The 12,276-nt window shown below is 38.3% G+C and overlaps 1 pseudogene; it reads left to right on the forward strand.

Annotated features, from left to right (window-relative positions):
• Positions 1–1,069: 1,069 nt before the first annotated feature.
• Positions 1,070–12,276, forward strand: part of LOC131827867 (phosphoglycerate mutase 1-like) — a 90,706-nt pseudogene continuing 79,499 nt past the window's right edge.

Below are 12,276 nucleotides of genomic sequence, written 5' to 3' on the forward strand. Positions count from 1 at the left end.
TGTAAAATTATCAGCTTTTCATGTATCCTATTAAATGCAAGATACATGAAATTAAAACACAATTATGAAACATAAGCTTATTTTCACTTATTTATAAGTGTAATGGTTTCATCAATATGCTATAATATAACAAATTTAAACAAAGAGCTAAGCCTTGACAATATTGATTCAGAGGGGTCTGAATGAGTTCTAGTCCTATTTTCTTCACTTTCACAAACAATTGTCAAGCCTTGTCCCTGAAGTTCTGACCAAGACACAATATTTAGGTTAATAATATCTCAGAAACATCACCTCAAGTCACATTCTCTAGGAATATAGTACGCTAGTGATGATACAACTTACTCCATAATACTGATTTTTGGCCAGCAGGCAACCAGTGGAAGGTACTGATGCCATTGTTTTCCCTGTGCAAAAGCGCCAGAGACACTGTGAACAGCAATCTGGAAACAGTGACAAGGAAAGAGAGGTTGTTAATTGCACAGTTTCCTTTCATATATGTATCTCCAACTACAAAAAATGCCCACAACTTGCTCGATCTGAAAAAATCCTATCAGAAAAAAAAGCGTTAACACAGCCATGATGTAGTCACTCACCTATTTGTTTTCTCCAACTTGTTCTTTTAAAATAAACATGTTCTAAGTATTCCTCAGAAAGCATGCACTGAAAAAGTGGAGGTGATCCAGAAAGTACTGAGTTCTGCAGGCCAGGAGCACACTGCAGCAAATATGGGTGTGCTCCGGGACCCCTGAGCACACCTTATATTTAGAAGGTTGAAACCTGAGCTGTGGGCACCACAGAGGGAAGTGAAGCTCTTCATCTGTCCGCCCCTCAGCATGTCAGAGTGCCAACCAGGGCTGCTGGCAGCAGGGACAGAATCTGAAAGGTCAGGGCTTATGACTGCTGGTTTCTGCAGAGTGGAAAGTGATGCCCATGAATTCTCTTGGCCTTCCATATTATCTCACACTGGGGAAAGCACCAGTCTAGGTACCATTGGGGTTGGGGGTGGGTGGGTTACCGTGGAAGCCAGTCTCCAGGTCAGCTGAGGGAACTGGCCATACCCACAGACATAATGATGCAAAACAGAGCCACAGGAATAGCTCACAAAGAGGAGCTCCTTGAATCACTGAAGTCCTACGGAAAAGGACATGCACTGCAGAAATGTATGGACAGTGAGGTAGAAATTCCAGTAAGACTGATAAAAGACAGGTGGCAATCATCAGTAATGAGGGGAATTCGTGACATTATGACATTGTATCAGTATTATTTATTGATTCAAAAGTTATATTTATATTCTATTTTTGCAACGTCTCTTAATGTGAACTGTTTTGCCATTTTATAGACTCGGTTTATCATGAATCTAATCAGGACTCCCCTTTTACACAAGGGTGGAGGGATTTTCAGTCCTGTTTCAATTTATTTAGTAGCTATTATTTTTATCAGCTTAAACCACACAAAATTACTTATGTTAGTTAGTTTCAAATATATTTAAAACTTTGATTTTAGTATGCCATCGTGTGTATATATATATATATATATATATATATATATATATATATATATATACCTACACCTCACACATTCTTTATGCATTCATCTGTCAAAGGATATCTAGGCTCTTTCCATATTTTGGTTATTTTGGACACTGTTGCCATAAACATTGGGGTGCATTCCCACCAACAGTGTAAAAGTATTCCCCATTCTCCAAATCCTCATCAACATTTGTTATTTCTTGAGTGGTTAATTTTAGCTATTCTGACTGGTGTGAGATAGTATCTCATTTGGTTTTGATTTGTATTCCCCTAATGTCAAGTGATGTTGAGTACTTTTTTATGTGTCAGTTAGCCATTTGCATGTCTTCTTTGGAGAAATGTTTGTTCATGTCTTCTGTCATTTCTTGACTCAATTATTTGTTCTTTGGGTGTTGAGTTTCATAAATTATTTATAGACTTTGGATACTAGCCCTTTATCTGATGAGACACTTGCAAATATTTTGCCTATTCTAAGCGGTTGTCTTTTGGTTTTGTTAACTGTTTTCTTTGCTGTGCAAAAGTTTTTTATTTTGATGAAGTCCCAATAGTTCATTTTTGCCCTTGCTTCCAGGGCAAAGGCAGATGACAAAGGACTACTCCATGCTTTATAACTCTATGCTTAATACCAAATGCTACAGGGGCACCTGGGTGGCTCAGGGGGTTAAAGCCTCTGCCTTTAGCTCAGGTCATGATCCCAGGGTCCTGGAATCGAGCCCCACATCGGGCTCTCTGCTCAGCAGGGAGCCTGCCCCCCCCCCCACCGCCTGCCTCTCTGCCTACTTGTGATCTCTGACTGTCAAATAAATGAATAAAATCTTAAAAAAGAAATACCTAATGCTACAGACAAACGTGTAGCAGATGTTTTAAAAAGGCATGACAGTTTGCATTAAAATAGTTTCATTTCATAGTTTTTGTGGAAAAAATTACCAATAATTAGTCTCTGAATATCTCTGGGCCTCCACAACTGATAGATAAAATGGAAATAATAATATTTTACTTTATTTGAAATCAAATCCAGTCCCAAAGTATATGATTCAATTGTTTGTTTAAAATTTATATTTCTCTGAATTACATATGGTCTTTCAGTCAGTTTTCATGACTGTACAAAACAGAAATCAATTCCATCTAGAAGCAGAGAAATAATTTATTGGGAGCATAATGGTCAGTTCATAAAATCAATAGGAAACATAGAGAAGTGTGGTCTGAAAACCAAGACCATCCAATGAGATTTTGGGAGCTGACATGGAGTGGTTTTGTCAACGAAACACCTGAGTGGCGGTTGCAGCAGGAGGTGTGACCAAACCAAGCTTTCTTCTATGGCTCGAGAGGCTCAAATTGCCACAGGTGCACATCCCAACAGCTGCTGCCTTTCCTGGACTATTCCTCTAAAAAGTGGGCACCCCAAATCCATTCTTCCATCTGACAAGCAGTGTTTAGTTCTGCACTGAGAAAGTTGTTCCTGCTTCCTAAGAAGGGAGAACTGCTAGAACGAAATACTGAAGCATGTTCACCAGAAAATCCTTGCCCTGTATGCCTTTTACAGGGATAATGAGAGCGTGAGGTTAAGAAAGCCTTCTCTCACTGACCCTTTGCTCATAAACTTTTGCAACAAATCCTATTTCTCAACCCATACACTGGGCACACTGACCTGAGAGCTACTGGACTACTAGGAAGCCACCCAGAAGGAATCAGTCTTAGAATGTGGCAAGAACTAAATACACTTGATCAGGGAAGCACCTGCTCAGGTCACATCCAGACAGAATACAGTAAGGGGTCTTCTTTCAGCTATGACTAATTGTCCAAGCTAAAGCTCCCAGTAGAACTGACCTTATTGACTAAGTTTAGGTCATGTGCTCACATCAAGCTGCATAAAAAGACAACATAACCTTGCAGCAAAAATTGTTAACCATACTTCAGGAACTATTCTCTCCTTTTCTTTTTAATATTTATTGGGCATAGTCTACCCAACTGGAGACTACATTTCTCAGTCTCCCAACCAGCTAGGGATTGGCATGGGCCAGTAAGATGTGAGAAGTGAGTGGTTCATCCTTAGGGTCATCTCTTTAAAGATCAATCCACTTGACTTGAACTTTTTGCACAAAAGTAAGGGTCATAACTCACAGGGTGGCACAACTGTTCTTATGTTAGAATGAAATGAAGTTCTCTTTTTAGTTATTGTAACTTGTTACTGTTATTTAACTTACACTGCACCTTGACCATTAAAATAACTCTGACCTCTGTAGTGAGTGGTATAGAGTGCAAGGATCCCTTAAATAGAATGGATCCTAATATGCTGGACTTCCAGGTATAAGAGATGAGGTCACAAGCACACCCTGCTATCCCTTTTCTTAACATGCAACTGTCTTTATTGAGCAGTTTTAGAAACTTTCTTCCACTAAAGCAACTCACCCTCACCACATGTTCCTATGTACCGTTTCCCTGACCTACAAGTCTCTTTTCCTTGATTCCTTGAAGCAAAGGAGAATTGAGCTCAATGACTTCTTCATGTCTGTGTAACTGCTAGGTGGGATAATGAGTCAGTTGCCAGTAATACAAATAGTCAAATATTAAAAAAAAAAAAAAAAATCAGTTCCTTCTTACCTTTGGGCCACTTTCTCCCTGGTTTGTCTCCAAACATTACTCACAATGTAAAAACATTGATTGATCACTTATTAATAAGCACTGGTCTTGATTCTTGAGGCTCCCCTCACCAATGCAAAGCCACCATCTGTAATAGCCAAACCTGTGAGGGCAGCAACCAGATCCTTCCTCAGTACTAACTCATAGACAGGAGAAGATAGATGTCTTTCTTGGTGCAAAGACCATTTCTCAGTAGGCAATCTTTTCAGGATTCTCTTAGTTGTCAGTTTCCAAATTGCTGTCAGCATTTTTCCTCTTGTGGCAAGCATATAAACGAGCATAATAACTGGCAGAACTCCCCAAGGCTCAGCACCCTACATTCTCCAGGCCTGGTAGGTCAGATTCTGGAGAGCTTGTGAGGAGATTCAAAGCAATTACTTCATCAAATGCCTTTGTCTTCCTGCATGCTGAGATATTTAGGTAAGCAAATGCACTGAAAGTAATAAATACCCAAGAACTGAAAGGATTTCATTTCAATTTTCTCTTGGTTTTATAATTTGAGGCATAGATAAATATTCCTAATTATCTAAGCCAATATCTCTGGTTTGTGAATCCTATCCCTGCTGAGTTAGGTATCTTCTCTCAGTAATGATCAATACAACAAAAACTTGGAGCCCTATTAAACAGTTTAGAGGCATGAACACAATTTCCCTTTCATTTTCTCTTTCATTTCTTCCCTGGCATCTGTAAGAGAAAAAAAAATTAGATTATTTTTTTGAATTTTAGATTGCTTTTAAATATCGGATTAAACTCCTAAACATCTTTTTTTCTTTGTCCTAATTGAATTGCTTCCATTTCTCATAAATCTCAAACCTGAATAAGAAAAGTGTGCTTGTTCTGATACACACAAAGATCTGAATCTGATGCATGGAGTACCAGATGATCTGCCTCTAGGTGTCTTTGGCTCTGTTCTCAGGAAAACAGATTCATCTGCATACAGTTTTACTAGAGAATTCTCTCTCCCCACTAAATAAATAAATAAATACCAAAAAACCTACAAAAGAATGGACAAGGTATAGTAAGAAGAGCTGACCTATGACCTTGCATGTGCTGAAGAAAACAAGATGATGCTTCTACATTGTTCCCAACTGAGGCAAGACTTCAGGTCTTTGTCCCTATACATTAATGAGTCTTTGAATATGGGCTGCCCCATGGGGACACATGTCAGTGGAAGGATGAATGCATTTAGCTAACGCAGATCCCTGGAGGACAGCTGCAACCTGCCCACAAATGAGAAGTCATGATTTTTGGGGATGAGCACCTTTTTCCTGAAGAGAATCTGGGCAGCACAGCCAGTCCCCAGAGGCCACCCCTACATTGCTTGAATAAAATGCTTTCAAGAGTAAGTTCATCCTGTTTGGGGCTTCTTTTCCTGGGAAAACTTAGAAGAGGAAGGTGAGTGGAAGAAGTATAATTCCTGCCAGGGCAGCTGGACTTATGTCACATCAGATAGCTATGCTCCCATAATTTACTGTTATATCTTGTGTTTCCCTCAGCCTTGGTTAGCACCTCTGCTAGTCCAAATGCTCTACCTGGAGGACTGACCCAAATCTTCATCTTTTGAGTTTTACAAGCTACTAAATTTAGGATATTTGTGTGGGAATGTTTGTGTGGTGACGTTTGTATGGCGATGGCATCATAAGCTGAGGATATTTGTGTGGAGAAGGCACATTCCCTTCAAAGACCTCTTTTTATGACTGGCCATTGGCTGGCTCCTGGAAACTGAGCTCCTGGAATGTTCTGCCTCGTGGGAGTGTTCTGCATCTTTTGGCCTTGAGCCAAGTTGCACCAGTGGTCTAGAGGATTTATTCTAATAAAGTGATTTATGATGGTCTGGGGTTTCAGTAGCTAAGGTAAGTCATGCAGGGATTATACATGACTGACTTTCAATAAAAACCCTGAACTCCAAGGCTGAGATAAGCTTCCCTGATTGGTAACACTCCACACATGTTATCACATCTTTTCTGGGGGAATTTAGTATGTTCCAAGTGAGGCTGTGAGAAGGGACACTAGAAGCTTACGCCTGGTTTCTGCAGACTTATCCTAAACAGGGGAGTTTTTGGCAGTCCATCATCACCTACAAGATCGATCTGGTTTCTATAAGGACCAGGCAATTAGAATAAATAAGTGTATCATAGCTACCACCACTCATACATTCTTCATACCTTTAGAAGCAGAATTAATATCAACCATTTCTCCCAAGCCACAATTTTAAAAGCTTACTGTCTTAGCCATGGTGTGTGTGTGGGGCAGTGTTGGAGGCTTCCACCTGGCTTTTACCCCCAGCAAGTCCTATACTACAGGATAATGACAATTATGATGGTTCTGTCCACCAAGAAAATGACCATTAGGTCCAGTGGACAGAGCAAGTGTGACCCAGACCTGGGTCAGGGCTCTATTAATGACCTGGATTCTTTTTTTTTTTTTTTATATTTTATTAATTGATTTGACAGAGACACAGAGAGAGAGGGAACACAAGCAGGGGGAGTGTGAGAGAGAGAAGCAGGCTTCCTGCTGAACAAGGAGCTGGATATGGGGCTCATTCCAGGAGCCTGGGATTATGATGTGAGCCTGAGGCAGACGCTTAATGACTGAGCCACATAGGTGCCCCAATGACCTGGCTTCTATACTTTTCACTCTAACAATGATGTTTCTGATCCCTGGGAATCAATTTCAATATAGTCCTTTTGTTTAGAATTCCTCAAAATGTGTATGTATTCTTATCTCATGGTGTATGAATGCCTTCCTTTTGGGGCAGCCCTGGGGAGATTCTTTTCAGATTCCATGATCTCACAGGATCATAAGTCATGGGAACCCAACACTCCTTAGACCAATCAGTTCCAGGTATGAGAACTACCTAAGATCCAGACACTAGAATAGGGATCATGAGTATTTATTGATGAGCTGCTGTTACAATCCTTGATTTTATCTTAATCGTACAATTAAGCAAGATTCTTGATCCTGCTTATTTATATTGGCCTTAGGAACACCACATTCTATAAGCCATCTCACTGTAAGTAAGGCTCCATTTGCGGCCACTCTGACCTTATTCCTGTTCTGATAGTTGTATTCACTGAGCTTCTAATGGCTAAGTGTCGTCACCCTGCCTTCTTTTGGGGATCTTGTTATCCCCATTGCAATAAGGGAGTCAATTCTAACAACACCTTTTATTCTGAGACTTGACCTATAGAAAAGTCCTCACTGTGCCTCTCAGTGAAGTTGATGCTCTTCTCTCCAATGTGTTCCTTCTCATTTTGTGAAAGGGGAATTGTAGTCAGTTGGGTCTTTTGGCCTTAAGTAGGATATTCACTCTAGCATGCCTATTTCTATTTCAACCATTTTCCACAGCAATTCTGGAATTTCTTTTACTTTGTAGGGGTCATTCTTGCTTCCAAGAATCTTCCTGACAACATATTACCTTTGTATGGTGGCCTTGCCATGGTGTTAGATTCTATATCATGGGAAATATCACCTTTACCAATAGACTTTCCTATTCACTAACTTCATGACAAGAATTCCTTGACCCAGTACCATAAGGACCTAGTTCCATTTGTATGCACCCATGTACATGTTGGAAAATCTTGCAACTCCTTTAGAGTATACTCCCTTTGTACCTTAGCAGGCCCAGCTGCCTCAGCAAGCTAACATACTTGACCTGAGTTCCTTGTCCAATGACTGAGATAGGACGTAGGGGGATATCCTGAAGGAACATGTAGTGTCTTTCAAGCAAGAGGCCTATGCATCACCTTCAAGCAAAAGAGGGACTCCAATTTTTTTTTTTTTTCTTGCTAGGAGATATTCTCCTTCCCTACTTTTTTTTTTTTTAATTTTAAAATTTTTTTGTGTGTTATGTCAGTCACCATGCAATACACCATTAGTTTTTGATGTAGTGTTCCAAGATTCATTGTTTACATATAGCACCCAGTTCTCCATGCAGTATGTGACCTCCTTAATACCCATCACTGGAGCAAACCATCCCCCCAGGTGGGTTCTAAAATCCTCAGTTTGTTTCTGGGAGTCCACGGTCTCTCATGGTTCATCTCCCCCTCCAATTTCCCTCCCTTCACTTCTCCTTTCCTCCTCCTAATGTCCTCTGACTTTAAGAAAGAAGTGTTGGCCATTTCCATAGACACAGAGTTTTGGGATGATCCTGACAGTCAACATTTTTATAGTGCATTGGCTCGGATGTCCTTATTACAAATATTTCTTTACAACTGGACCCCTGAGCTTGAAGAATCAGAATTGCCAGGGTTGGGAATTCAACTTTCTTTGAACTCTGACCCCTTTATAATTAAGTCTTTGAGACTTGACCTCAGCTTTTTTTTCTGCCACTTAGTTGCAAGAGATAATATACCTTTTCTATCCTGCCAAGGAGCTATCTGACTTTCATCATTTACCTTATACCAGTTAAGGGTGCCTAGGTAGCTCAGTCAGTTGAGCATCTGACTCTTGGTTTTGGCTCAGATCATGATCTCAGGGTCGTGAGATGGAGTCTGCAACAACCCCTGCATTCAGCTCTGTACTCAGTGGAGAATCTACTTGAGATCCTCTCCCTTTGCCCCTCCCCGCCTTGCACACTTCCTCTCTTTCTACACTACATCAGTTAATAATCATTCTCCTCCTTTCACAGAATTTTCTTTTCCACTGTGTCAGTGATACACAGCTAACAGACAGCTCATCCCATAGCCCGATTATTATTTCCTCTGACCCTCTCAGACACTAGAGAAAATGCTAGTGCATCCCCTTCCACCATTATCCTATTTCAGTTCACTACTGGTAGACATTTTAACAGTAGTCCTGTTTCTTCATTTGCTAGGGCTTCTATAACAAAATATCTTAAATAAAAGAAAATTATTTTATCTTTCTTAAATAAAACAAAATTATTTTCTCACAGCTATGGAGTTAGAAGTCCAAAACCAAGGTGTCTGCTTACTTGGTCTCTTCTGAGGCCCCCATTCTTGACCTATAGATGGCTGTCTTCTCTCTGCACCTTCCCATCTTCTGTATGTGTCTGTGTTCAAATTGTTTCTCTTACATGACTCTGATCATATTAGATTAGGGGCCCACACAAATGATACATTTGGATTTGGTTACATATTTCAAAGGCCTGTCTCCAGGCAATAGGGGATATAAGAGATCAGAACTTCAATTTTAGAGGAACACAGTTCATCCTATAACAACCTGCTTAAACCATTTTAGGTAGTATTATCACTCCATCTATCACCAATGACAGGATCTACATTGACAGCCAGCTGAAGGGTGATCCAGCTTCAAAATCTCAGCTTTGCTATCATACTGTCTTTGGCTGGGTTTCCTGTGAAGTAGACTTTGAGATACACTTGGGGAGGTTTATAGGGCACACCAGAGGGAATAAGCATCATCTGTTCGAACCATCTAGCTCTTCATCAATTACATTATAATATCACTCAGACAACTTAACTAAATAGAAATAAAATCTTAAACACTAATTGTACACTAAGGATAAGATTTTTAATTTTGGACATGAATTATCTGTTTAATTGAATGTCCTGAATTTTACAAATTTTTGTTATCTTTATCCATAAATATAGGCATCGCTATTGCTGGAATGTAATATACATAGTTTCTACCATAAAACTTCATGCACTGAAGTCATCTTTTGCACTGATCTTTTGACTAAACTTACACAAAACAATTTTGTATTCTGAATTAAAACCAGACAAAATGAGCTTTAGAGGTAGAGATATAAAATACATTTTAATAACTTCCTGTAATTAGCAAAGAACCCAAATCAAGGCACGATGATGTAAGCATTAGATTGTACATTATTTATCTGAAATAAAAATTTTAAGTAAGACCTACATATAAAAAGAAAGAATAGTTTTAACACTGTGATTTTTTTTGTACTTTTCATTCTTTATTCCTATTTGAGGATATAATTTTCAACTACAGTGTTTTGTCGCTTCCCATCCTTTTTTTCCCCTTTCTCTTATGGAAATACACACTGCTGGACTTTCAGGTTAAATGTTAACTTTTATAGATAATCCAAAGCTCAAGATGGAATTTGAATTTCAACCCAGGGAAAGCTTTGTATCTTGATGCATTTCATCACAAGAAGATACTTGGCAGTATCTTCAGAAGCTATTTCCAGAAATCACAGAAAACTCACTTGTATTGCAAATCCATTATGACACTTATAAAAATGTCGTATATTTTTTATAATAAAGATCAGTAGTTCAAAGTAATTATATAGTTAACAGTAGAAAGGCACAATGTTAAGTTACTGACAGAGCACTTTTCTAAATTATTACATCTATATGTATTTATATGCCTATGCTTAATTACAAAAAATGCAAAGATATATGGAATTTTAGGTGTTTGTATAGTAAATGCTTGTGAAACAACAGTTTTACTTACAATCTAGGGAAAACTTTAGTAAAACACTTGCTGAAAACATAGATGTCTCAACATACAGCACAATCTTCTATATGTGCATCTGTAACACTGAACTCAAAGGTAAAATTTGATGTTCTTTCATGATTCCACACTCATTTCAAATGGTTGGTGAATTTGTACAAATATTTTGAGGTTTTAGTATTTCTTCACCAAGCTGTGTTTCCCTCCCCAACACATTCCTTTCTACTACTATGATCACCTTACACTTACCCCACTTTATTTAGAGTCAGATGTTTGGGGTTTTCCTCTATTTTATCTTACCCTCCTGTCCCAACCTGGGACAACATGGAATACATCTAGATCTAGCATCTTGAAACAAGAAAACAACATTGAAGGGCAAATGAAAGAGTAAAAGAGTGAGACAAAATACAGCTTTCATGTTTGTAGTGTTTTCATTCTAATTAAAGTAGGTAGAGATGGATACTTTATTCTTGTGGAATGTATGGCTCCATTTCTAATGGAGCCATAATAAAAGTTGTTCAGTCCACATCATTATTCTGACTGTACAATATTTCTCAAGCATAGTGTGGAAGCAAAAGAAACACCCCTCACATTACAGTATTTATAGTCCAATGGCTGGAGATAATTTTACACACAGTCACCTAGAAAGAAGATCCTTTGAAAAGAATCTGTAAGTGGTGAAGGTAGCATTCAGGGTACTGAGGGAGAGGCATAGGGGGAGTCTTGGTATGGAGCTGAGCTAGCAAATTTCCTGAAGTAATATTTCTAAGGTTAAGATTTCTTTGAAGTTCTTTATTACATAAATAAACCAATCATCCTTTCTGGTGACTTTTCTTATGGTGAAATCAGAAACCTTTGTAGATAAAGCAATGCTTTAGATATCCCATTGCAAGCAATGTGCTAACTGTAAAATATGGAACTAAGGGAAATAAGGTGTTTCAATCTTTGTCATATTAGTATTCAGACTGCATTTAAGCTGTAATTAAAACACATTTTTCTTTGAATGTGCATTTAATATGCTCAGTAAGATTGATTAAATACCTCAAGCAAGCTGATATTTTACTGTTTGGTTTCCAAGATGGCATATACATTGATTCAGTATCTCACTTGGGATGCTTTCACTGTCTTCATCTCTCACATATTCCAAATGAGGACCCCCAAGCAACAGAAGAATGTCTAAACACCGAATTTGAATAACACATCATAGAATTGCAAATTTTAATAAATGATGTATAATATATGATTTGGTTATAAATTGCTAATATTTTCAGTAAGACTATTTACATTGCACAGAATTGGATAAAAATGCAATTCAGATTTCAGGATTGAAAGAAGTCAGAGTTTTCAACTTTAAATTAATCATATAAACCAAGAAAAATGTCCTTGTATTTAATCCCCACAATATTTAATTTTCATTTATATCTGTTGGTAAAGAAAGCTAATGAAATTCAGAAGTTAGTCCATTTGGTCTGGATTTTGTCTAAATGTGCTGGGGTAAGCAAGATGACAAATAACTACACTACATTTTGTGTGTGTGTGTGAAAATAGAGCTATTAAAATTTAAATAGCTTTCCAAGTATTATATATAGGAATCTTTACATTATTGTATGCATTTGGAAAGCATGATACATTATACCACTTGTTACCAATTTAACCCAATTAGTGTTCTCCTTTTACTTTTAAATTAATCTCTAATTGTACATTAGACATC

Source organism: Mustela lutreola, chromosome 3 (assembly GCF_030435805.1).
Source record: "Mustela lutreola isolate mMusLut2 chromosome 3, mMusLut2.pri, whole genome shotgun sequence".
In the NCBI taxonomy this organism is placed as follows: Eukaryota; Metazoa; Chordata; class Mammalia; order Carnivora; family Mustelidae; genus Mustela; species Mustela lutreola.